Source organism: Pholcus phalangioides, unplaced genomic scaffold (assembly GCF_987345545.1).
Source record: "Pholcus phalangioides strain wild (caught in Gottingen) unplaced genomic scaffold, Ppha-v1.0 ptg000015l_1, whole genome shotgun sequence".
Lineage (NCBI taxonomy): Eukaryota > Metazoa > Arthropoda > Arachnida > Araneae > Pholcidae > Pholcus > Pholcus phalangioides.
The window spans coordinates 109289444-109308228 of NW_028301608.1; the positions used below are offsets into that span (position 1 = coordinate 109289444).

General features: G+C 40.1%; 38 non-coding genes across 38 annotated transcripts; all 38 read right to left on the minus strand.

Moving 5' to 3' along the window:
* Positions 1 to 213: 213 nt before the first annotated feature.
* TRNAL-CAA (transfer RNA leucine (anticodon CAA)) lies at positions 214 to 328 on the minus strand. The gene is made up of 2 exons: positions 291 to 328; positions 214 to 259 (listed from the first exon to the last, which is right to left on the minus strand). It is a non-coding gene; the product is annotated as a tRNA-Leu (tRNA).
* An 89-nt stretch (positions 329 to 417) lies between these two features.
* TRNAL-CAA (transfer RNA leucine (anticodon CAA)) lies at positions 418 to 532 on the minus strand. The gene is made up of 2 exons: positions 495 to 532; positions 418 to 463 (listed from the first exon to the last, which is right to left on the minus strand). It is a non-coding gene; the product is annotated as a tRNA-Leu (tRNA).
* Positions 533 to 621: 89 nt separating this feature from the next.
* TRNAL-CAA (transfer RNA leucine (anticodon CAA)) lies at positions 622 to 736 on the minus strand. The gene is made up of 2 exons: positions 699 to 736; positions 622 to 667 (listed from the first exon to the last, which is right to left on the minus strand). It is a non-coding gene; the product is annotated as a tRNA-Leu (tRNA).
* Positions 737 to 1029: 293 nt separating this feature from the next.
* On the minus strand, positions 1030 to 1152 carry TRNAL-CAA (transfer RNA leucine (anticodon CAA)). Its single transcript has 2 exons — positions 1115 to 1152; positions 1030 to 1075 (listed from the first exon to the last, which is right to left on the minus strand). It is a non-coding gene; the product is annotated as a tRNA-Leu (tRNA).
* Positions 1153 to 1649: 497 nt separating this feature from the next.
* On the minus strand, positions 1650 to 1764 carry TRNAL-CAA (transfer RNA leucine (anticodon CAA)). The gene is made up of 2 exons: positions 1727 to 1764; positions 1650 to 1695 (listed from the first exon to the last, which is right to left on the minus strand). It is a non-coding gene; the product is annotated as a tRNA-Leu (tRNA).
* An 89-nt stretch (positions 1765 to 1853) lies between these two features.
* Positions 1854 to 1968, minus strand: TRNAL-CAA (transfer RNA leucine (anticodon CAA)). Its single transcript has 2 exons — positions 1931 to 1968; positions 1854 to 1899 (listed from the first exon to the last, which is right to left on the minus strand). It is a non-coding gene; the product is annotated as a tRNA-Leu (tRNA).
* An 89-nt stretch (positions 1969 to 2057) lies between these two features.
* Positions 2058 to 2172, minus strand: TRNAL-CAA (transfer RNA leucine (anticodon CAA)). The gene is made up of 2 exons: positions 2135 to 2172; positions 2058 to 2103 (listed from the first exon to the last, which is right to left on the minus strand). It is a non-coding gene; the product is annotated as a tRNA-Leu (tRNA).
* An 89-nt stretch (positions 2173 to 2261) lies between these two features.
* Positions 2262 to 2376, minus strand: TRNAL-CAA (transfer RNA leucine (anticodon CAA)). The gene is made up of 2 exons: positions 2339 to 2376; positions 2262 to 2307 (listed from the first exon to the last, which is right to left on the minus strand). It is a non-coding gene; the product is annotated as a tRNA-Leu (tRNA).
* Positions 2377 to 2465: 89 nt separating this feature from the next.
* TRNAL-CAA (transfer RNA leucine (anticodon CAA)) lies at positions 2466 to 2580 on the minus strand. Its single transcript has 2 exons — positions 2543 to 2580; positions 2466 to 2511 (listed from the first exon to the last, which is right to left on the minus strand). It is a non-coding gene; the product is annotated as a tRNA-Leu (tRNA).
* Positions 2581 to 2669: 89 nt separating this feature from the next.
* Positions 2670 to 2784, minus strand: TRNAL-CAA (transfer RNA leucine (anticodon CAA)). The gene is made up of 2 exons: positions 2747 to 2784; positions 2670 to 2715 (listed from the first exon to the last, which is right to left on the minus strand). It is a non-coding gene; the product is annotated as a tRNA-Leu (tRNA).
* Positions 2785 to 2873: 89 nt separating this feature from the next.
* On the minus strand, positions 2874 to 2988 carry TRNAL-CAA (transfer RNA leucine (anticodon CAA)). The gene is made up of 2 exons: positions 2951 to 2988; positions 2874 to 2919 (listed from the first exon to the last, which is right to left on the minus strand). It is a non-coding gene; the product is annotated as a tRNA-Leu (tRNA).
* Positions 2989 to 3077: 89 nt separating this feature from the next.
* Positions 3078 to 3192, minus strand: TRNAL-CAA (transfer RNA leucine (anticodon CAA)). Its single transcript has 2 exons — positions 3155 to 3192; positions 3078 to 3123 (listed from the first exon to the last, which is right to left on the minus strand). It is a non-coding gene; the product is annotated as a tRNA-Leu (tRNA).
* Positions 3193 to 3281: 89 nt separating this feature from the next.
* On the minus strand, positions 3282 to 3396 carry TRNAL-CAA (transfer RNA leucine (anticodon CAA)). Its single transcript has 2 exons — positions 3359 to 3396; positions 3282 to 3327 (listed from the first exon to the last, which is right to left on the minus strand). It is a non-coding gene; the product is annotated as a tRNA-Leu (tRNA).
* An 89-nt stretch (positions 3397 to 3485) lies between these two features.
* TRNAL-CAA (transfer RNA leucine (anticodon CAA)) lies at positions 3486 to 3600 on the minus strand. Its single transcript has 2 exons — positions 3563 to 3600; positions 3486 to 3531 (listed from the first exon to the last, which is right to left on the minus strand). It is a non-coding gene; the product is annotated as a tRNA-Leu (tRNA).
* A 293-nt stretch (positions 3601 to 3893) lies between these two features.
* Positions 3894 to 4007, minus strand: TRNAL-CAA (transfer RNA leucine (anticodon CAA)). The gene is made up of 2 exons: positions 3970 to 4007; positions 3894 to 3938 (listed from the first exon to the last, which is right to left on the minus strand). It is a non-coding gene; the product is annotated as a tRNA-Leu (tRNA).
* An 89-nt stretch (positions 4008 to 4096) lies between these two features.
* TRNAL-CAA (transfer RNA leucine (anticodon CAA)) lies at positions 4097 to 4211 on the minus strand. The gene is made up of 2 exons: positions 4174 to 4211; positions 4097 to 4142 (listed from the first exon to the last, which is right to left on the minus strand). It is a non-coding gene; the product is annotated as a tRNA-Leu (tRNA).
* Positions 4212 to 4504: 293 nt separating this feature from the next.
* Positions 4505 to 4619, minus strand: TRNAL-CAA (transfer RNA leucine (anticodon CAA)). The gene is made up of 2 exons: positions 4582 to 4619; positions 4505 to 4550 (listed from the first exon to the last, which is right to left on the minus strand). It is a non-coding gene; the product is annotated as a tRNA-Leu (tRNA).
* An 89-nt stretch (positions 4620 to 4708) lies between these two features.
* Positions 4709 to 4823, minus strand: TRNAL-CAA (transfer RNA leucine (anticodon CAA)). Its single transcript has 2 exons — positions 4786 to 4823; positions 4709 to 4754 (listed from the first exon to the last, which is right to left on the minus strand). It is a non-coding gene; the product is annotated as a tRNA-Leu (tRNA).
* Positions 4824 to 4912: 89 nt separating this feature from the next.
* Positions 4913 to 5027, minus strand: TRNAL-CAA (transfer RNA leucine (anticodon CAA)). Its single transcript has 2 exons — positions 4990 to 5027; positions 4913 to 4958 (listed from the first exon to the last, which is right to left on the minus strand). It is a non-coding gene; the product is annotated as a tRNA-Leu (tRNA).
* An 89-nt stretch (positions 5028 to 5116) lies between these two features.
* On the minus strand, positions 5117 to 5231 carry TRNAL-CAA (transfer RNA leucine (anticodon CAA)). Its single transcript has 2 exons — positions 5194 to 5231; positions 5117 to 5162 (listed from the first exon to the last, which is right to left on the minus strand). It is a non-coding gene; the product is annotated as a tRNA-Leu (tRNA).
* A 292-nt stretch (positions 5232 to 5523) lies between these two features.
* Positions 5524 to 5638, minus strand: TRNAL-CAA (transfer RNA leucine (anticodon CAA)). Its single transcript has 2 exons — positions 5601 to 5638; positions 5524 to 5569 (listed from the first exon to the last, which is right to left on the minus strand). It is a non-coding gene; the product is annotated as a tRNA-Leu (tRNA).
* Positions 5639 to 5727: 89 nt separating this feature from the next.
* Positions 5728 to 5842, minus strand: TRNAL-CAA (transfer RNA leucine (anticodon CAA)). Its single transcript has 2 exons — positions 5805 to 5842; positions 5728 to 5773 (listed from the first exon to the last, which is right to left on the minus strand). It is a non-coding gene; the product is annotated as a tRNA-Leu (tRNA).
* An 89-nt stretch (positions 5843 to 5931) lies between these two features.
* On the minus strand, positions 5932 to 6046 carry TRNAL-CAA (transfer RNA leucine (anticodon CAA)). The gene is made up of 2 exons: positions 6009 to 6046; positions 5932 to 5977 (listed from the first exon to the last, which is right to left on the minus strand). It is a non-coding gene; the product is annotated as a tRNA-Leu (tRNA).
* Positions 6047 to 6135: 89 nt separating this feature from the next.
* TRNAL-CAA (transfer RNA leucine (anticodon CAA)) lies at positions 6136 to 6250 on the minus strand. The gene is made up of 2 exons: positions 6213 to 6250; positions 6136 to 6181 (listed from the first exon to the last, which is right to left on the minus strand). It is a non-coding gene; the product is annotated as a tRNA-Leu (tRNA).
* An 89-nt stretch (positions 6251 to 6339) lies between these two features.
* TRNAL-CAA (transfer RNA leucine (anticodon CAA)) lies at positions 6340 to 6454 on the minus strand. Its single transcript has 2 exons — positions 6417 to 6454; positions 6340 to 6385 (listed from the first exon to the last, which is right to left on the minus strand). It is a non-coding gene; the product is annotated as a tRNA-Leu (tRNA).
* An 89-nt stretch (positions 6455 to 6543) lies between these two features.
* Positions 6544 to 6658, minus strand: TRNAL-CAA (transfer RNA leucine (anticodon CAA)). Its single transcript has 2 exons — positions 6621 to 6658; positions 6544 to 6589 (listed from the first exon to the last, which is right to left on the minus strand). It is a non-coding gene; the product is annotated as a tRNA-Leu (tRNA).
* Positions 6659 to 11171: 4513 nt separating this feature from the next.
* TRNAL-CAA (transfer RNA leucine (anticodon CAA)) lies at positions 11172 to 11286 on the minus strand. Its single transcript has 2 exons — positions 11249 to 11286; positions 11172 to 11217 (listed from the first exon to the last, which is right to left on the minus strand). It is a non-coding gene; the product is annotated as a tRNA-Leu (tRNA).
* An 89-nt stretch (positions 11287 to 11375) lies between these two features.
* On the minus strand, positions 11376 to 11490 carry TRNAL-CAA (transfer RNA leucine (anticodon CAA)). Its single transcript has 2 exons — positions 11453 to 11490; positions 11376 to 11421 (listed from the first exon to the last, which is right to left on the minus strand). It is a non-coding gene; the product is annotated as a tRNA-Leu (tRNA).
* Positions 11491 to 11579: 89 nt separating this feature from the next.
* Positions 11580 to 11694, minus strand: TRNAL-CAA (transfer RNA leucine (anticodon CAA)). Its single transcript has 2 exons — positions 11657 to 11694; positions 11580 to 11625 (listed from the first exon to the last, which is right to left on the minus strand). It is a non-coding gene; the product is annotated as a tRNA-Leu (tRNA).
* A 293-nt stretch (positions 11695 to 11987) lies between these two features.
* Positions 11988 to 12102, minus strand: TRNAL-CAA (transfer RNA leucine (anticodon CAA)). Its single transcript has 2 exons — positions 12065 to 12102; positions 11988 to 12033 (listed from the first exon to the last, which is right to left on the minus strand). It is a non-coding gene; the product is annotated as a tRNA-Leu (tRNA).
* An 89-nt stretch (positions 12103 to 12191) lies between these two features.
* TRNAL-CAA (transfer RNA leucine (anticodon CAA)) lies at positions 12192 to 12306 on the minus strand. Its single transcript has 2 exons — positions 12269 to 12306; positions 12192 to 12237 (listed from the first exon to the last, which is right to left on the minus strand). It is a non-coding gene; the product is annotated as a tRNA-Leu (tRNA).
* An 89-nt stretch (positions 12307 to 12395) lies between these two features.
* TRNAL-CAA (transfer RNA leucine (anticodon CAA)) lies at positions 12396 to 12510 on the minus strand. Its single transcript has 2 exons — positions 12473 to 12510; positions 12396 to 12441 (listed from the first exon to the last, which is right to left on the minus strand). It is a non-coding gene; the product is annotated as a tRNA-Leu (tRNA).
* An 89-nt stretch (positions 12511 to 12599) lies between these two features.
* On the minus strand, positions 12600 to 12714 carry TRNAL-CAA (transfer RNA leucine (anticodon CAA)). Its single transcript has 2 exons — positions 12677 to 12714; positions 12600 to 12645 (listed from the first exon to the last, which is right to left on the minus strand). It is a non-coding gene; the product is annotated as a tRNA-Leu (tRNA).
* A 293-nt stretch (positions 12715 to 13007) lies between these two features.
* On the minus strand, positions 13008 to 13122 carry TRNAL-CAA (transfer RNA leucine (anticodon CAA)). The gene is made up of 2 exons: positions 13085 to 13122; positions 13008 to 13053 (listed from the first exon to the last, which is right to left on the minus strand). It is a non-coding gene; the product is annotated as a tRNA-Leu (tRNA).
* A 293-nt stretch (positions 13123 to 13415) lies between these two features.
* Positions 13416 to 13530, minus strand: TRNAL-CAA (transfer RNA leucine (anticodon CAA)). The gene is made up of 2 exons: positions 13493 to 13530; positions 13416 to 13461 (listed from the first exon to the last, which is right to left on the minus strand). It is a non-coding gene; the product is annotated as a tRNA-Leu (tRNA).
* An 89-nt stretch (positions 13531 to 13619) lies between these two features.
* Positions 13620 to 13734, minus strand: TRNAL-CAA (transfer RNA leucine (anticodon CAA)). Its single transcript has 2 exons — positions 13697 to 13734; positions 13620 to 13665 (listed from the first exon to the last, which is right to left on the minus strand). It is a non-coding gene; the product is annotated as a tRNA-Leu (tRNA).
* An 89-nt stretch (positions 13735 to 13823) lies between these two features.
* TRNAL-CAA (transfer RNA leucine (anticodon CAA)) lies at positions 13824 to 13938 on the minus strand. The gene is made up of 2 exons: positions 13901 to 13938; positions 13824 to 13869 (listed from the first exon to the last, which is right to left on the minus strand). It is a non-coding gene; the product is annotated as a tRNA-Leu (tRNA).
* An 89-nt stretch (positions 13939 to 14027) lies between these two features.
* TRNAL-CAA (transfer RNA leucine (anticodon CAA)) lies at positions 14028 to 14142 on the minus strand. The gene is made up of 2 exons: positions 14105 to 14142; positions 14028 to 14073 (listed from the first exon to the last, which is right to left on the minus strand). It is a non-coding gene; the product is annotated as a tRNA-Leu (tRNA).
* Between the last annotated feature and the right edge of the window lie 4643 nt (positions 14143 to 18785).

Here is an 18785-nt window from a genome sequence, read left to right on the forward strand (position 1 = left end):
AAAACAACGTGTCAGAAGTGGGATTAGAAACCACGCCTACAATTGTAGACCATAACACTCGCACCTTCTTAAGGCGAAGATATATTCTTGAGTCTGGCGCCTTAGACCGCTCGGCCATCCTTACGTTTAACCAAGTCTTACGCTTACTTCAAATTTGAGAGATATTGCTTATTTTACATAAAACACTGTCCAAATTTCATATTAAAAACAACATGTCAGAAGTGGGATTCGAACCCACGCCTACAATTGTAGACCAGAACACTCGCACCTTCTTAAGGCGAAGATATATTCTTGAGTCTGGCGCCTTAGACCGCTCGGCCATCCTGACGTTTAACCAAGTCTTACGCTTACTTCAAATTTGAGAGATATTGCTTATTTTACATAAAACACGATCCAAATTTCATATTAAAAACAACATGTCAGAAGTGGGATTCGAACCCACGCCTACAATTGTAGACCAGAACACTCGCACCTTCTTAAGGCGAAGATATATTCTTGAGTCTGGCGCCTTAGACCGCTCGGCCATCCTGACGTCTAACCAAGTCTTACGCTTACTTCAAGTTTGAGAGATATTGCTTATTTTACATATAACACGATCCAAATTTCATATTAAAAACGACGTGTCAGAAGTGGGATTCGAACCCACGCCTACAATTGTAGACCAGAACACTCGCACCTTCTTAAGGCGAAGACATATTCTTGAGTCTGGCGCCTTAGACTGCTCGGCCATCCTGACGTTTAACCAAGTCTTACGATTACTTCAAATTTGAGAGATATTGCTTAGTTTACATAAAACACGATCCAAATTTCATATTAAAAACAACGTGTCAGAAGTGGGATTAGAAACCACGCCTACAATTGTAGACCATAACACTCGCACCTTCTTAAGGCGAAGATATATTCTTGAGTCTGGCGCCTTAGACCGCTCGGCCATCCTTACGTTTAACCAAGTGTTACGCTTACTTCAAATTTGAGAGATATTGCTTATTTTACATAAAACACGATCAAAATTTCATATCAGAAACAACGTGTCAGAAGTGGGATTCGAACCAACGCCTACAATTGTAGACCAGAACACTCCCACCTTCTTAAGGCGAAGATATATTGATATATTCTTGAGTCTGGCGCCTTAGACCGCTCGGCCATCCTGACGTCTAACCAAGTCTTACGCTTACTTCAAATTTGAGAGATATTGCTTATTTTACATAAAACACGATCCAAATTTCATATTAAAATCAACATGTCAGAAGTGGGATTAGAAACCTCGCCTACAATTGTAGACCAGAACACTCGCACCTTCTTAAGGCGAAGATATATTCTTGAGTCTGGCGCCTTAGACCGCTCGGCCATCCTGACGTTTAACCAAGTCTTACGCTTACTTTAAATTTGAGAGATATTGCTTATTTTACATAAAACACGATCCAAATTTCATATTAAAAACAACGTGTCAGAAGTGGGATTCGATCCCACGTCTGCAATTGCAGACCGGAACATTCGCATCTTCTTAAGGCGAAGATATATTCTTGAGATAGGCGACTTAGACCGCTCGGCCATCCTTACGTTTAACCAAGTCTTACGCTTACTTCAAATTTGAGAGATATTGCTTATTTTACATAAAACACGATCCAAATTTCATATTAAAAACAACGTGTCAGAAGTGGGATTCGAACCCACGAATACAATTGTAGACCAGAATACTCGCACCTTCTTAAGGCGAAGATATATTCTTGAGTCTGGCGCCTTAGACCGCTCGGCCATCCTGACGTTTAACCAAGTCTCACGCTTACTTCAAATTTGAGAGATATTGCTTATTTTACATAAAACACGATCAAAATTTCATATTAGAAACAACGTGTCAGAAGTGGGATTCGAACCCACGCCTACAATTGTAGACCAGAACACTCGCACCTTCTTAAGGCGAAGATATATTCTTGAGTCTGGCGCCTTAGACCGCTCGGCCATCCTGACGTCTAACCAAGTCTTATGCTTACTTCAAATTTGAGAGATATTGCTTATTTTACATAAAACACGATCCGAATTTCATATTAAAAACAACGTGTCAGAAGTGGGATTCGAACCCACGCCTACAATTGTAGACCAGAACGCTCGCACCTTCTTAAGGCGAAGATATGTTCTTGAGTCTGGCGCCTTAGACCGCTCGGCCATCCTGACGTCTAACCAAGTCTTACGCTTACTTCAAATTTGAGAGATATTGCTTATTTTACATAAAACACTGTCCAAATTTCATATTAAAAACAACATGTCAGAAGTGGGATTCGAACCCACGCCTACAATTGTAGACCAGAACACTCGCACCTTCTTAAGGCGAAGATATATTCTTGAGTCTGGCGCCTTAGACCGCTCGGCCATCCTGACGTCTAACCAAGTCTTACGCTTACTTCAAGTTTGAGAGATATTGCTTATTTTACATAAAACACGATCCAAATTTCATATTAAAAACAATGTGTCAGAAGTGGGATTCGAACCCACGCCTACAATTGTAGACCAGAACACTCGCACCTTCTTAAGGAGAAGATATATTCTTGAGTCTGGCGCCTTAGACCGCTCGGCCATCCTGACGTTTAACCAAGTCTCACGCTTACTTCAAATTTGAGAGATATTGCTTATTTTACATAAAACACGATCAAAATTTCATATTAGAAACAACGTGTCAGAAGTGGGATTCGAACCCACGCCTACAATTGTAGACCAGAACACTCGCACCTTCTTAAGGCGAAGATATATTCTTGAGTCTGGCGCCTTAGACCGCTCGGCCATCCTGACGTCTAACCAAGTCTTATGCTTACTTCAAATTTGAGAGATATTGATTATTTTACATAAAACACGATCCGAATTTCATATTAAAAACAACGTGTCAGAAGTGGGATTCGAACCCACGCCTACAATTGTAGACCAGAACGCTCGCACCTTCTTAAGGCGAAGATATGTTCTTGAGTCTGGCGCCTTAGACCGCTGGGCTATCCTGACGTCTAACCAAGTCTTACGCTTACTTCAAATTTGAGAGATATTGCTTATTTTACATAAAACACTGTCCAAATTTCATATTAAAAACAACATGTCAGAAGTGGGATTCGAACCCACGCCTACAATTGTAGACCAGAACACTCGCACCTTCTTAAGGCGAAGATATATTCTTGAGTCTGGCGCCTTAGACCGCTCGGCCATCCTGACGTCTAACCAAGTCTTACGCTTACTTCAAGTTTGAGAGATATTGCTTATTTTACATAAAACACGATCCAAATTTCATATTAAAAACAATGTGTCAGAAGTGGGATTCGAACCCACGCCTACAATTGTAGACCAGAACACTCGCACCTTCTTAAGGAGAAGATATATTCTTGAGTCTGGCGCCTTAGACCGCTCGGCCATCCTGACGTCTAACCAAGTCTTACGCTTACTTCAAGTTTGAGAGATATTGCTTATTTTACATAAAACACTGTCCAAATTTCATATTAAAAACAACATGTCAGAAGTGGGATTCGAACCCACGCCTACAATTGTAGACCAGAACACTCGCACCTTCTTAAGGCGAAGATATATTCTTGAGTCTGGCGCCTTAGACCGCTCGGCCATCCTGACGTCTAACCAAGTCTTACGCTTACTTCAAGTTTGAGAGATATTGCTTATTTTACATAAAACACGATCCAAATTTCATATTAAAAACAATGTGTCAGAAGTGGGATTCGAACCCACGCCTACAATTGTAGACCAGAACACTCGCACCTTCTTAAGGCGAAGATAAATTCTTGAGTCTGGCGCCTTAGACTGCTCGGCCACCCTTACGTTTAGTCAAGTCTTACGCTTACTTCAAATTTGAGAGATATTGCTTATTTTACATAAAACACGATCCAAATTTCATATTAAAAACAACATATCAGAACTGGGATTCGAACCCAAACCTACAATGTAGACCAGAACACTCGCACCTTCTTAAGGAGAAGATATATTCTTGAGTCTGGCGCTTTAGACCGCTCGGCCATCCTGACGTCTAACCAAGTCTTACGCTTACTTCAAATTTGAGAGATATTGCTTATTTTACATAAAACACGATCCAAATTTCATATTAAAAACAACGTGTCAGAAGTGGGATTCGAACCCACGCCTACAATTGTAGACCAGAACACTCGCACCTTCTTAAGGCGAAGATATATTCTTGAGTCTGGCGCCTTAGACCGCTCGGCCACCCTGACGTTTAACCAAGTCTTACGCTTACTTCAAATTTGAGAGATATTGCTTATTTTACATAAAACACTATCCAAATTTCATATTAAAAACAACGTGTCAGAAGTGGGATTAGAAACCACGCCTACAATTGTAGACCATAACACTCGCACCTTCTTAAGGCGAAGATATATTCTTGAGTCTGGCGCCTTAGACCGCTCGGCCATCCTTACGTTTAACCAAGTCTTACGCTTACTTCAAATTTGAGAGATATTGCTTATTTTACATAAAACACGATCAAAATTTCATATTAGAAACAACGTGTCAGAAGTGGGATTCGAACCCACGCCTACAATTGTAGACCATAACACTCGCACCTTCTTAAGGCGAAGATATGTTCTTGAGTCTGGCGCCTTAGACCGCTCGGCCATCCTGACGTCTAACCAAGTCTTACGCTTACTTCAAATTTGAGAGATATTGCTTATTTTACATAAAACCCTGTCCAAATTTCATATTAAAAACAACATGTCAGAAGTGGGATTCGAACCCACGCCTACAATTGTAGACCAGAACACTCGCACCTTCTTAAGGCGAAGATATATTATTGAGTCTGGCGCCTTACACCGCTCGGCCATCCTTACGTTTAACCAAGTCTTACGCTTACTTCAAATTTGAGAGATATTGCTTATTTTACATAAAACACTATCCAAATTTCATATTAAAAACAACGTGTCAGAAGTGGGATTAGAAACCACGCCTACAATTGTAGACCAGAACACTCGCACCTTCTTAAGGCGAAGATATATTCTTGAGTCTGGCGCCTTAGACCGCTCGGCCATCCTGACGTCTAACCAAGTCTTACGCTTACTTCAAGTTTGAGAGATATTGCTTATTTTACATAAAACACGATCCAAATTTCATATTAAAAACAATGTGTCAGAAGTGGGATTCGAACCCACGCCTACAATTGTAGACCAGAACACTCGCACCTTCTTAAGGCGAAGATAAATTCTTGAGTCTGGCGCCTTAGACCGCTCGGCCACCCTTACGTTTAATCAAGTCTTACGCTTACTTCAAATTTGAGAGATATTGCTTATTTTACATAAAACACGATCCAAATTTCATATTAAAAACAACATATCAGAACTGGGATTCGAACCCACACCTACAATGTAGACCAGAACACTCGCACCTTCTTAAGGAGAAGATATATTCTTGAGTCTGGCGCTTTAGACCGCTCGGCCATCCTGACGTCTAACCAAGTCTTACGCTTACTTCAAATTTGAGAGATATTGCTTATTTTACATAAAACACGATCAAAATTTCATATTAAAAACAACGTGTCAGAAGTGGGATTCGAACCCACGCCTACAATTGTAGACCAGAACACTCGCACCTTCTTAAGGCGAAGATATATTCTTGAGTCTGTTGCCTTAGACCGCTCGGCCATCCTGGCGTTTAAACAAGTCTTACGCTTACTTCAAATTTGAGAGATATTGCTTATTTTACATAAAACACGATCCAAATTTCATATTAAAAACAAAGTGTCAGAAGTGGGATTCGAACCCACGCCTACAATTGTAGACCAGAACACTCGCACCTTCTTAAGGCGAAGATATGTTCTTGAGTCTGGCGCCTTAGACCGCTCGGCCATCCTGACGTCTAACCAAGTCTTACGCTTACTTCAAATTTGAGAGATATTGCTTATTTTACTTAAAACACTGTCCAAATTTCATATTAAAAACAACATGTCAGAAGTGGGATTCGAACCCACGCCTACAATTGTAGACCAGAACACTCGCACCTGCTTAAGGCGAAGATATGTTCTTGAGTCTGGCGCCTTAGACCGCTCGGCCATCCTGACGTCTAACCAAGTCTTACGCTTACTTCAAATTTGAGAGATATTGCTTATTTTACTTAAAACACTGTCCAAATTTCATATTAAAAACAACATGTCAGAAGTGGGATTCGAACCCACGCCTACAATTGTAGACCAGAACACTCGCACCTGCTTAAGGCGAAGATATATTCTTGAGTCTGGCGCCTTAGACAGCTCGGCCACCCTGACGTTTAACCAAGTCTTACTCTTACATCAAATTTGAGAGATATTGCTTATTTTACATAAAACACTGTCCAAATTTCATATTAAAAACAACATGTCAGAAGTGGGATTCGAACCCACGCCTACAATTGTAGACCAGAACACTCGCACCTTCTTAAGGCGAAGATATATTCTTGAGTCTGGCGCCTTAGACCGCTCGGCCATCCTTACGTTTAATCAAGTCTTACGCTTACTTCAAATTTGAGAGATATTGCTTATTTTACATAAAACACGATCCAAATTTCATATTAAAAACAACGTGTCAGAAGTGGGATTCGAACCCACGCCTACAATTGTAAACCAGAACACTCGCACCTTCTTAAGGAGAAGATATATTCTTGAGTCTGGCGCTTTAGACCGCTCGGCCATCCTGACGTCTAACCAAGTCTTACGCTTACTTCATATTTGAGAGATATTGCTTATTTTACATAAAACACGATCCAAATTTCATATTAAAAGCAACGTGTCAGAAGTGGGATTCGAACCCACGCCTACAATTGTAAACCAGAACACTCGCACCTTCTTAAGGCGAAGATATATTCTTGAGTCAGGCGCCTTAGACCGCTCGGCCATCCTTACGTTTAACCAAGTCTTACGCTTACTTCAAATTTGAGAGATATTGCTTATTTTACATAAAACACGATCCAAATTTCATATTAAAAACAACATATCAGAACTGGGATTCGAACCCACGCCTACAATGCAGACCAGAACACTCGCACCTTCTTAAGGAGAAGATATATTCTTGAGTCTGGCGCTTTAGACCGCTCGGCCATCCTGACGTCTAACCAAGTCTTACGCTTATACAAATACAAATACAAATACAACACCACAACAGGCAAAATGCCCAACGAGGTGGCTGATAAAAAGATGCCCATAAAAATATGGTTGTCATATGTTTCAAAAATACAGCAACCCAATTAAAAATGCAATTAACACAAATTACAAACAATATATACACATGATAAAATATTATACAATGCCCATAAAGAATACTTATGGTTGTCTTATTCTAAGAATGGATAGCTTCTCGATTTACCCCAACATGTTTATCGTATTTCTTTTTAAACGTGTCAATTGTGTTACAATTTACTACCTCCGGGGGTAAGCTATTCCATTTATTAACAACCCTATTGGAGAAAAATTCCCTGCGACACCATAACCTTGCATTGTCCCTCACCAATCGATACTGGTGTCCCCTTGTAAAAGCAGTCGATTGGCGGTGTACTAAAAGTACATGGTCCATCCTATCCATCCCATTGAAAATTTTGAACACTTCGATCATATCTCCTCGACACCTGCGTTCATCCAATGTAAACATATTCAAAAAATGAAGTCTTTCTTCATAACTCAAGCCCTGTGTGCCAATAAGGACACGCGTAGCTCTTCTCTGCACCCCTTCAACCAAGTCTATGTCCCTCTGTAGGTATGGTCTCCAAAACCTTACAGCATACTCCAGTCCAGGTCGAACTAAGCCTCGAAAAAGCGGAAGAATGACTTTAAGAGAACGCGAAGAGACCTTTTTGAAAATGAGACCAAGCATTCTATTCGATTTTTTGACAACCGCTGAACAATGTTCAGAAAACTTAAGTCGCTCGTCAATGAGAATTCCCAAATCGGTGACTCCAGTTGCATCCGGGATAGTGACACCATTCAACTCGTAAGAGAACCGTGGGTTGTTCGAACCAAAATGAGCGACCATGCACTTATCTACGCTAAACGTCATGCTCCATTCATTTGCCCATGCTGCAATCTTGTTTAAGTTGGTCTGGAGCAACTCCCTATCGCTTTCATTCCCGATTACCCCCATTAGCTTCACATCATCTGCGAATTTGCTAGTAATTCCATCGATACCCTGATCGAGTTTATCGATAAAAAGTGAAAAAAGTATGGGGCCAAGGACACTTCCCTGAGGAACTCCACTTGTGACGTCTGTCCAACCAGAGAATTCCCCGTTCACCATAACTCGTTGCGACCTATCTCTTAACCACGATTCTATCCAATTCAGCAAGTTGCCCCCTATTCCAATCTCGTGTAAACGCTTCAAGAGTTTGCCATGTTGGACCCGATCGAATGCCTTCTGGAAATCAAGGTAAACAACGTCGACATTTTTGCTCTTACCCAAAGCCTTAGTCACGTAATCATAGAAGCAAAGGAGGTTAGTTACACATGACTTCCCCTTCCTGAACCCATGCTGATTATCCGACAATACATTATTCTCGTCTATCCACTTCACAAACTGCCTTTTGATGATAATTTCCAAAATTTTCGAGAGGGAGCTCGTCAAACTCACTGGACGATAATTAGACACCACTTCTCTACTACCCTTCTTAAATATCGGAACAACGTTAGCCAGTTTCCAATCTCTCGGGACGATACCCTCAGCAACACTACTCCTGTATATCTGTGCGACTGGCCCCAACAATTCATTAGCACCTTCCCTGAGAACCCTGGGATAGATATCATCTGGTCCTGGTGCTTTGCTTGCACATACATTTCTTAGAAGATTTAGGACCTCCACGTCTTCCACTTGAATATCGTTGAGCGTTTTATTACCCCATGCAACACCCGTATATCGAATATCATTATCTCCATTAAAAACCGACGCGAAAAAGTCATTGAAAGCACTACACATGCCTACATTGCTCTCTACTTTTGAGCCTCCTATCGAGAGGGGGCCAACTGTCCCCTTACATCCATTATTGACGTATCGAAAAAATGATTTTGGGTCAGAGCCAATGTTATCTGCCAACCTAGATTCAACTTGCTTTTTACTATCCCTTATCGCTTTCTTCAACAGTCTTCTTTTATCAGTAAACAATGATAGGTCACCTCGTCCACTTTTATACTCTCTGAATGCTCTTTTCTTTTCAAGATAAAGGTTCCGCACGCTATCCGTGAACCATAGAGGGTGTGATGTACAAACACGCTTTTTTCGAACAAAGGGTATGACGTCGTGCAAAACAGAGGACAGCTTCGTACTAAATTCTTCCCATTGACTTACCACCCCTACTGATTCCAACCGGTCTTTGAAAACTTCCGCTAACCTTCTTCGCAAAACATCAAAGTTAGTTCTCCGAAAACAAGGAACCAGTCTTTTGTTATCAACCTTACCCGAGGAAAAGTTACAGTGAAATCTGACGATACGATGATCACTGGAAGAAAACTCTTCCCCCACCGAAACATGTTCAACTAGATCCTCAGAACTAGTAAGAACTAAATCCAAAATAGCAGTACCCCTAGTGGCTTCTGATACATGCTGATACAAAAAATTTTCGAGCACCAACTTAAGAAAGTCTCTTTCATACTGATTTCCAGATGAAAGGTTCTCCCAATCAATACCCGGGTAATTGAAATCCCCTAGTATGAGAACCCTCTTTCGCTTACACATGTAGGAAATTTCATCATGCATTTTGGCGATGTAGTTTTGATCCCTATTCGGTGGATTGTAACAAACCCCAACAATAAGCTTATGACGTCTTTTGTTCTCAAGTTCAACCCATATGGTTTCAATATCACTTCTCTGCACGTTACACTCTCTAGCCTTCAAACATGATTTCACGTATATCAACACTCCACCCCCTTTCCTATCAGATCTATTTCTCAAAAAAGTATCGTATCCGGAGATGTGTAAGAAAGATTCATCCCCATCGTTTGGTCAAGATTCTGTAATGGCTATAAGATCCAAGTCCTCCACAACTATCATAGTTTCTAAAAAATCTTTCTTATTACCCAAGCTCCTGGCATTTATTAACACACATTTTAATTTGCCCGGTGGTTTGTTGTCAATCGAGAAGCCATCCAAGTCAGAGGTGGGTAATTCCCCGTCAGTACTGTTGTGATTATCATTAACTAACCCGCATTCCCGACTACGTGGTCTGGGAGTAAAAAACCTGACCTAAGACTATCGTAAACCTCCCAGACCCCTCTCTTATTTAGATGGATCCCATCCGAACGAAGCCACCTATCGGTAAATGCGGGAAGCTCCAAGAACGTGACCCCAAGTGAGGAGCAAATGTCCTTCAGGCCTATATTGAATTGGTGGATCCTACTCCTATATCCCCTACTACCCCTTGGCAGCACTGGAATCACTGCCACATCTGAACCCCCCTCCCTAGCGGATAATAGTAAATCCCGGTATTCTGACAGAGACTCACTAATATTCGCTCCTACCTGATTTGTTCCCACCCACAGAATCACCCGCAAGGGCAACTTTCGGCGATGAAAAACGTCTCGAACGTTGCCAATCTTCCCCCCAGGAAGACAACAGCGCTCGAAACCCCGAAAATCCCTACACACTCGGTTCCCAAGTTCCCTAACCATAGAATCGCCGATGATTAAACCCCTATCACTATCCCCCTCTACCTCATCCACGACCACCCATTCGCCCTCTAAAATGTCGTTGTTCGTGGAGATTGCTTCTTCATCAACAGGTGGCTCGACGACCAGAGGGTCCGTTATAACCGGACCCTCTAGCACCCTAACTTTTTCCCGTAAAGCTTCGACCTCGTGTTCCAGCCTTTTTCTATCCAAGCACCCTTTACAATTGAAACTATCAGCTACTATACCCCTAGACCAGGGAAACCTCCCGTCGCAAGCTCTACACAACACTAGTCGAGGTCGAGGCATACTAACACTATTGCTAAAGCTAGATAATAATAATAATACTTAACAATACGAAAATGAGAAACGTTAACTGGAAATTAAAATAATGTAAAATACATTACTATGCAAAATATACGTAAGAGATTATACGAAAAAATTACGTAAAGTAGAATGCTCAGCACTAAATCACGAAGAATAAAATAACTAATACGCTTACTTCAAATTTGAGAGATATTGCTTATTTTACATAAAACACGATCCAAATTTCATATTAAAAACAACGTGTCAGAAGTGGGATTCGAACCCACGCCTACAATTGTAGACCAGAACACTCGCACCTTCTTAAGGCGAAGATATATTCTTGAGTCTGGCGCCTTAGACCGCTCGGCCATCCTGACGTCTAACCAAGTCTTACGCTTACTTCAAATTTGAGAGATATTGCTTATTTTACATAAAACACGATCCAAATTCCATATTAAAAACAGCGTGTCAGAAGTGGGATTCGAACCCACGCCTACAATTGTAGACCAGAACACTCGCACCTTCTTAAGGCGAAGATATATTCTTGAGTCTGGCGCCTTAGACCGCTCGGCCATCCTGACGTCTAACCAAGTCTTACGCTTACTTCAAATTTGAGAGGTATTGCTTATTTTACATAAAACACGATCCAAATTTCATATTAAAAACAGCGTGTCAGAAGTGGGATTCGAACCCACGCCTACAATTGTAGACCAGAACACTCGCACCTTCTTAAGGCGAAGATATATTCTTGAGTCTGGCGCCTTAGACCGCTCGGCCATCCTGACGTCTAACCAAGTCTTACGCTTACTTCAAATTTGAGAGATATTGCTTATTTTACATAAAACACGATCCAAATTTCATATTAAAAACAGCGTGTCAGAAGTGGGATTCGAACCGACGCCTACAATTGTAGACCAGAACACTCGCACCTTCTTAAGGCGAAGATATATTCCTGAGTCTGGCGCCTTAGACCGCTCGGCCATCCTTACGTTTAACCAAGTCTTACGCTTACTTCAAATTTGAGAGATATTGCTTATTTTACATAAAACACGATCCAAATTTCATATTAAAAACAGCGTGTCAGAAGTGGGATTCGAACCCACGCCTACAATTGTAGACCAGAACACTCGCACCTTCTTAAGGCGAAGATATATTCTTGAGTCTGGCGCCTTAGACCGCTCGGCCATCCTGACGTCTAACCAAGTCTTACGCTTACTTCAAATTTGAGAGATATTGCTTATTTTACATAAAACACGATCCAAATTTCATATTAAAAACAGCGTGTCAGAAGCGGGATTCGAACCCACGCCTACAATTGTAGACCAGAACACTCGCACCTTCTTAAGGCGAAGATATATTCTTGAGTCTGGCGCCTTAGACCGCTCGGCCATCCTGACGTCTAACCAAGTCTTACGCTTACTTCAAATTTGAGAGATATTGCTTATTTTACATAAAACACGATCCAAATTTCATATTAAAAACAATGTGTCAGAAGTGGGATTCGAACCCACGCCTACAATTGTAAACCAGAACACTCGCACGTTCTTAAGGCGAAGATAAATTCTTGAGTCTGGCGCCTTAGACCGCTCGGCCATCCTTACGTTTAATCAAGTCTTACGCTTACTTCAAATTTGAGAGATATTGCTTATTTTACATAAAACACGATCCAAATTTCATATTAAAAGCAACGAGTCAGAAGTGGGATTCGAACCCACGCCTACAATTGTAGACCAGAACACTCGCACCTTCTTAAGGCGAAGAAATATTCTTGAGTCTGGCGCCTTAGACCGCTCGGCCATCCTGACGTTTAACCAAGTCTTACGCTTACTTCAAATTTGAGAGATATTGCTTATTTTACATAAAACACGATCCAAATTTCATATTAAAAACAACGTGTCAGAAGTGGGAATCGAACCCACGCCTGCAATTGTAGACCAGAACACTCGCACCTATTTAAGGAGAAGATATATTCTTGAGTCTGGCGCTTTAGACCGCTCGGCCATCCTTACGTTTAATCAAGTCTTACGCTTACTTCAAATTTGAGAGATATTGCTTATTTTACATAAAACACGATCCAAATTTCATATTAAAAGCAACGTGTCAGAAGTGGGATTCGAACCCACGCCTACAATTGTAGACCAGAACACTCGCACCTTCTTAAGGCGAAGATAAATTCTTGAGTATGGCGCCTTAGACCACTCGGCCATCCTGACGTTTAACCAAGTCTTACGCTTACTTCAAATTTGAGAGATATTGCTTATTTTACATAAAACACGATATAAATTTCATATTAAATACAACATGTCAGAAGTGGGATTAGAAACCTCGCCTACAATTGTAGACCAGAACACTCGCACCTTCTTAAGGCGAAGATATATTCTTGAGTCTGGCGCCTTAGACCGCTCGGCCATCCTGACGTTTAACCAAGTCTTACGCTTACTTCAAATTTGAGAGATATTGCTTATTTTACATAAAACACGATCCAAATTTCATATTAAAAACAACGTGTCAGAAGTGGGATTCGAACCCACGCCTACAATTGTAGACCAGAACGCTCGCACCTTCTTAAGGCGAAGATATGTTCTTGAGTCTGGCGCCTTAGACCGCTCGGCCATCCTGACGTCTAACCAAGTCTTACGCTTACTTCAAATTTGAGAGATATTGCTTATTTTACATAAAACACTGTCCAAATTTTATATTAAAAACAACATGTCAGAAGTGGGATTCGAACCCACGCCTACAATTGTAAACCAGAACACTCGCACCTTCTTAAGGCGAAGAATTATACTTGAGTCTGACGCCTTAGACCGCTCGGCCATCCTGACGCTTAACCAAGTCTTACGCTTACTTCAAATTTGAGAGATATTGCTTATTTTACATAAAACACGATCCAAATTTCATATTAAAAATAACGTGTCAGAAGTGGGATTCGAACCCACGCCTACAATTGTAGACCAGAACACTCGCACCTTCTTAAGGCGAAGATATATTCTTGAGTCTGGCGCCTTAGACCGCTCGGCCATCCTGACGGCTAACCAAGTCTTACGCTTACTTCAAATTTGAGAGATATTGCTTATTTTGCATAAAACACTGTCCAAATTTCATATTAAAAACAACATGTCAGAAGTGGGATTCGAACCCACGCCTACAATTGTAGACCAGAACACTCGCACCTTCTTAAGGCGAAGAAAAATTCTTGAGTCTGACGCCTTAGACCGCTCGGCCATCCTGAAGTCTAACGAAATCTTACGGTCACTACAAATTTGAGGGATATTGCTTATTTTTATATAAAACACGATCCAAATTTGCTATTAAAAACAACATGTGAGAAGTGGGATTCGAATCCACGTCTACAATTGTAGACGAGAACACTCGTACCTTCTTAAGGCGAAGAAATGCTCAGACTGTTAGGTACACATACATACACTTCCGGCACAACTCACTAGGTAGTAAATTGTCCATGGCGATAGACCTGAGTTGTGCTCAGCTTGAAAAAAAAGTTGCATATTCTAATAAGATTGTTAGAGCAGTTGTCAGAAGTGGGTTTCGAACTCACGCCTACAATTTGTAGACCATTACGCTCACACCTTCTCGAGGCAAAATATTGTCCTCGTACCTGGCACTTTAGACCGCTGTGCCATCTCGACGTCCAATAAAAAATGTTACGTTTCCTACATATTTCCGAAATATTGCACATTTTATATAAACAATGGTTCAATTTTGATATCAAAACTTCATATTAAATACACTTGTCAGAAGTGGGATTCGAACTCCCGACTACAAATTGTAGACCAGTACACCCACATCTTCTACATGTAAAGGATTGTACTTGAGTCTGCCGCCTTAGACCGTCAAACCTAAAGATACCCAGGCCACATCGCCATATGGCAATATCGGCTCATTGTCCACACGGACTGGATACCTCTGGCAATTTATTCATAAAAAAGCATACATTACAAAATATACATTACAATCATAACTCTCCGGCTTAGACCGCTCGTCAATCGTGACGGTAAAAAAGACATGGTCCTTCAAATTTCAGAGGTATTACACATTTTATATAAAAAGCAATTTCATAAGCAAAATTGTGTACTCTTATAATATTAACAACAGTTATCAGAAGTTAGATTCGAACCCACGCTTACAAAACTGAAGACCAGAACACTCACACCTTATCGAAGTGAAGGATTGTCCTTGAGTCTTGCTCTTTAAACCGCTCGGCCATCCTGACGTCTAATAAGATCTTACGGTTCCTACAAATTTTTCAGAAATATTTCACATTTTATATAAAACGATCCAATTTTGATAAGATTAAAAGCACTTGTTTGCAGTGGGATTCTCGAATCCCACGCCTACAATTGTAGACCAGAACACTCACACCTTCTAGAGGAGAAGGATTGCCCTTGAGTTTGGCGCCTTAAACCGCTCGGCCATCCTCACGTCTAATATAATTTCACGGTTCCTACATATTTTAGAGATTATACACATTTTATATAAAACGATTCAATTTTGATAAGATTAAAAGCACTTGCCAGAAGTGGGATTCGAAGCCACGCCTGCAATTGTAGACCAGAACACTCACACCATTTCGAGACGAATGATTTTCCTTGAGTCTGGTGCTTTATACCTCTCCGCCATCCTAACGGTAAAAAGGATTTAAAAAAACTATCGAATATGCAATTGTATACTCTTATAATATTAGCAACAGTTATCAGAAGTGGGATTCGAACCCACGCGTACAACGGAAGACCAGAACACTCACACCTTCTCGAGGCGAAGGATTGTCCTTGAGTCTGGTGCCTTAGACCGCTTGGCCATCCTGATGCTGGGCAGTCTTACGTTTCCTAGAAATTTCAGAGATATTGCACTTTTTATATAAAAAACGATCCAATCCGCAATTGTGTCGTGATAAGATTAAAGACCTCTTGTGAGAACTGGGATTCAAACGCATGCCTGCATTTGTATTCCAGATGATCCAACCATCTCAGTGTCGAAGTAAATTCTTGAGTCACGCGCCTGAAACCACTCGGCTATCCTGACGTTACGCAAGATCTTACAATTCGTACAGATTTCAACGATATTGCATATTTTATACGATACAATATTGTATGTTGTGATAAGAATAAAAGTTCTTGTCCAAAGTGGTATTCTAACCGTACCCTATAGTTGTAGACCAAAACACTTACACCTTCACAAATTCGGAGAAGTTTCCTTTATTATGTTGATTTAGGTGACTGCCACTCCGATGATATAGGCTCGATTATGCTTCTAACAGTTTTCAGAGATCTCGCTCATTTTATACAAATAACGTAGCGTCAGGCTATGATATGTTTTATAAGATTGAAAATATTTGTGAGGAGTGGGATTCGAACCCACTTCGAGGATTGCAGCATTTTTATCTATAGTTCATTCGAAGTGTATTTAGAAAGTTATGTTTTTCATGGGCTCAATCAGTAATGAAGTGTGGGGTGTTTTGGTCCCATGTTACGTCAGGTCAGGGATTCCCACGGATCAAAATCCACCACTATTCTGACGTGACGGGATCCTACGTCACGTTAGAATAGTGAGTCGCCGCTTTAACTGTCCCATGCGATATGAAAAAATATATAATGTACTGCTTCTCTTAACCCTTGAAATATTATCTAAAGCTTGCAATGCATGAATTTTTTACGTTAATTTTAAAATAGGAAAAAAAACATTTTAAATCTTTCGTAATCTCTGGAGTTGAGATTCAAAGAGCGTGATTCATGGGGAAGAAGTGAAAAGAAATTTTTGGAAAATTTACCTTTATACGAGAAATTTCTTCTAAGAAATTGAGAAACTTTATCAGTTCAGTAAAACTCAGTAGTGCCATAAATTTTGCTCGTATGTCATGAATGTTTAAGGATAAAATTTCAGAGATATTGCACTTTTTATATAAAAAATGGCAGAGAATTTAGTTTCGGTCCGAAGGAATAAAAAAACAGTTGAAATTTGAAATTTGATTTTTTTTTCTCTTTTAAATTTACTGAATGCTGTTGTAAAATTCCTACTTGAAAAATTCAAAAAACGATTTGCTGTTTTTAATTTCACCTATTGAAACAACTTGCTGAACTGTATAAAAAAAATTTTTAATTTATTATTTTGATACGATTCTGTATACGATTTCTTTTACTAAAGTTTTTTGAAATCAATGAGGATTTCTCGGTTGATTTAAAAAAATAATCGTAAAACTAAAATTATATCAGCAAAAAATCGAGAAAAATTTATCTAATATAGTGGCCATTTCGTGAAACACACACAATAATTATTGGAAATATGAAAATCAAAGTAATTATACGGCCCTGTAAAATAAGGGAAAATGTCAATTTAGATGATTGCTCCCGTTTTTATTTTGTTGAAAGAAATTTACCGTGGTATTTGAATAAATTGATTTTAATGATTTCTGTCACTTTTTATACGTGATGAAAAACTCAAAGATTTGCATGACTTTGAAAAGTCTTAAAATAAAAAAAACTATTTTTATCTCCGATATCTCAGGAAATGTACAGTAAAAATCACGGGGAATTTTCTTAGTGTTCTAAAATTATAACAATTTATATTGCAATTCATAAAATTCAGTATACATTGAACGCCAGTGTGGTGGTCGAGTGGCAATAGCGACGGACTCGCATCGAGGACCTGGATTCGAACTCCACCGTTCAAGTTGGTTTTCTGTGGTTCCCTACTTCGAGGTGCGGACGTGAGCTGGTCTCCCCTTTAAAATGTCTCTCCACAGAGAGCGGAAGGCCTGAAACGTTCAATTCAATCATTCGACTTCACTCATAGTCAGAAAAAATGATGGGGCAGATAGCAGCCCATTACACGTAAAAAAACATCTCACAATAACAGATTTCACGTTAGGTTCACAACACGTGCACACGCATTCCAACATGCGCCATTTCGTTAGAAATGCCGCAGAGGTGCATCTATGGTTTAGTTTAGTCTTAAAGAGGTTTCTTTTTTTTTTTAAGATTATAAGGCCATGTATAAACCTTTTGACATTATAATTGTCCTCAATTATTGCCTCAAATACAAATACAAATACAACGCCACAACAGGCAAAATGCCCAACGAGGTGGCTGATAAAAAGATGCCCATAAAAATATGGATGTCATATGTTTCAAAAATACAGCAACCCCATTAAAAATGCAATTAACACAAATTATAAACAATATATACACATGATAAAATATTATACAATGCCCATAAAGAATACTTATGGTTGTCTTATTCTAAGAATGGATAGCTTCTCGATTTACCCCAACATGTTTATCGTATTTCTTTTCTAAACGTGTCAATTGTGTTACAATTTACTACCTCCGGGGGTAAGCTATTCCATTTATTAACAACCCTATTAGAGAAAAATTCCCTGCGACACCATAACCTTGCATTGTCCCTCACCAATCGATACTGGTGTCCCCTTGTAAAAGCAGTTGATTGGCGGTGTACTAAAAGTTCATGGTCCATCCTATCCATCCCATTGAAAATTTTGAACACTTCGATCATATCTCCTCGACACCTGCGTTCATCCAATGTAAACATATTCAAAAAATGAAGTCTCTCTTCATAACTCAAGCCCTGTGTGCCAATAAGGACACGCGTAGCTCTTCTCTGCACCCCTTCAATCAAGTCTATGTCCCTCTGTAGGTATGGTCTCCAAAACCTTACATACCCTTCCAACCTAAATCCAAAGAAATGATATATCAGATGGTTTTCCCTCGTTTTTACGGACAACTTATCTTACGTCACAACTGATGTTCTGGCACAGTCCGGGCTGAAAAATTCAACCGCGTCAACTGTCCGTCACATTGCAGTAACTGCATGTTGCCCAGCGCATACTAAATAAGGGAGGAGA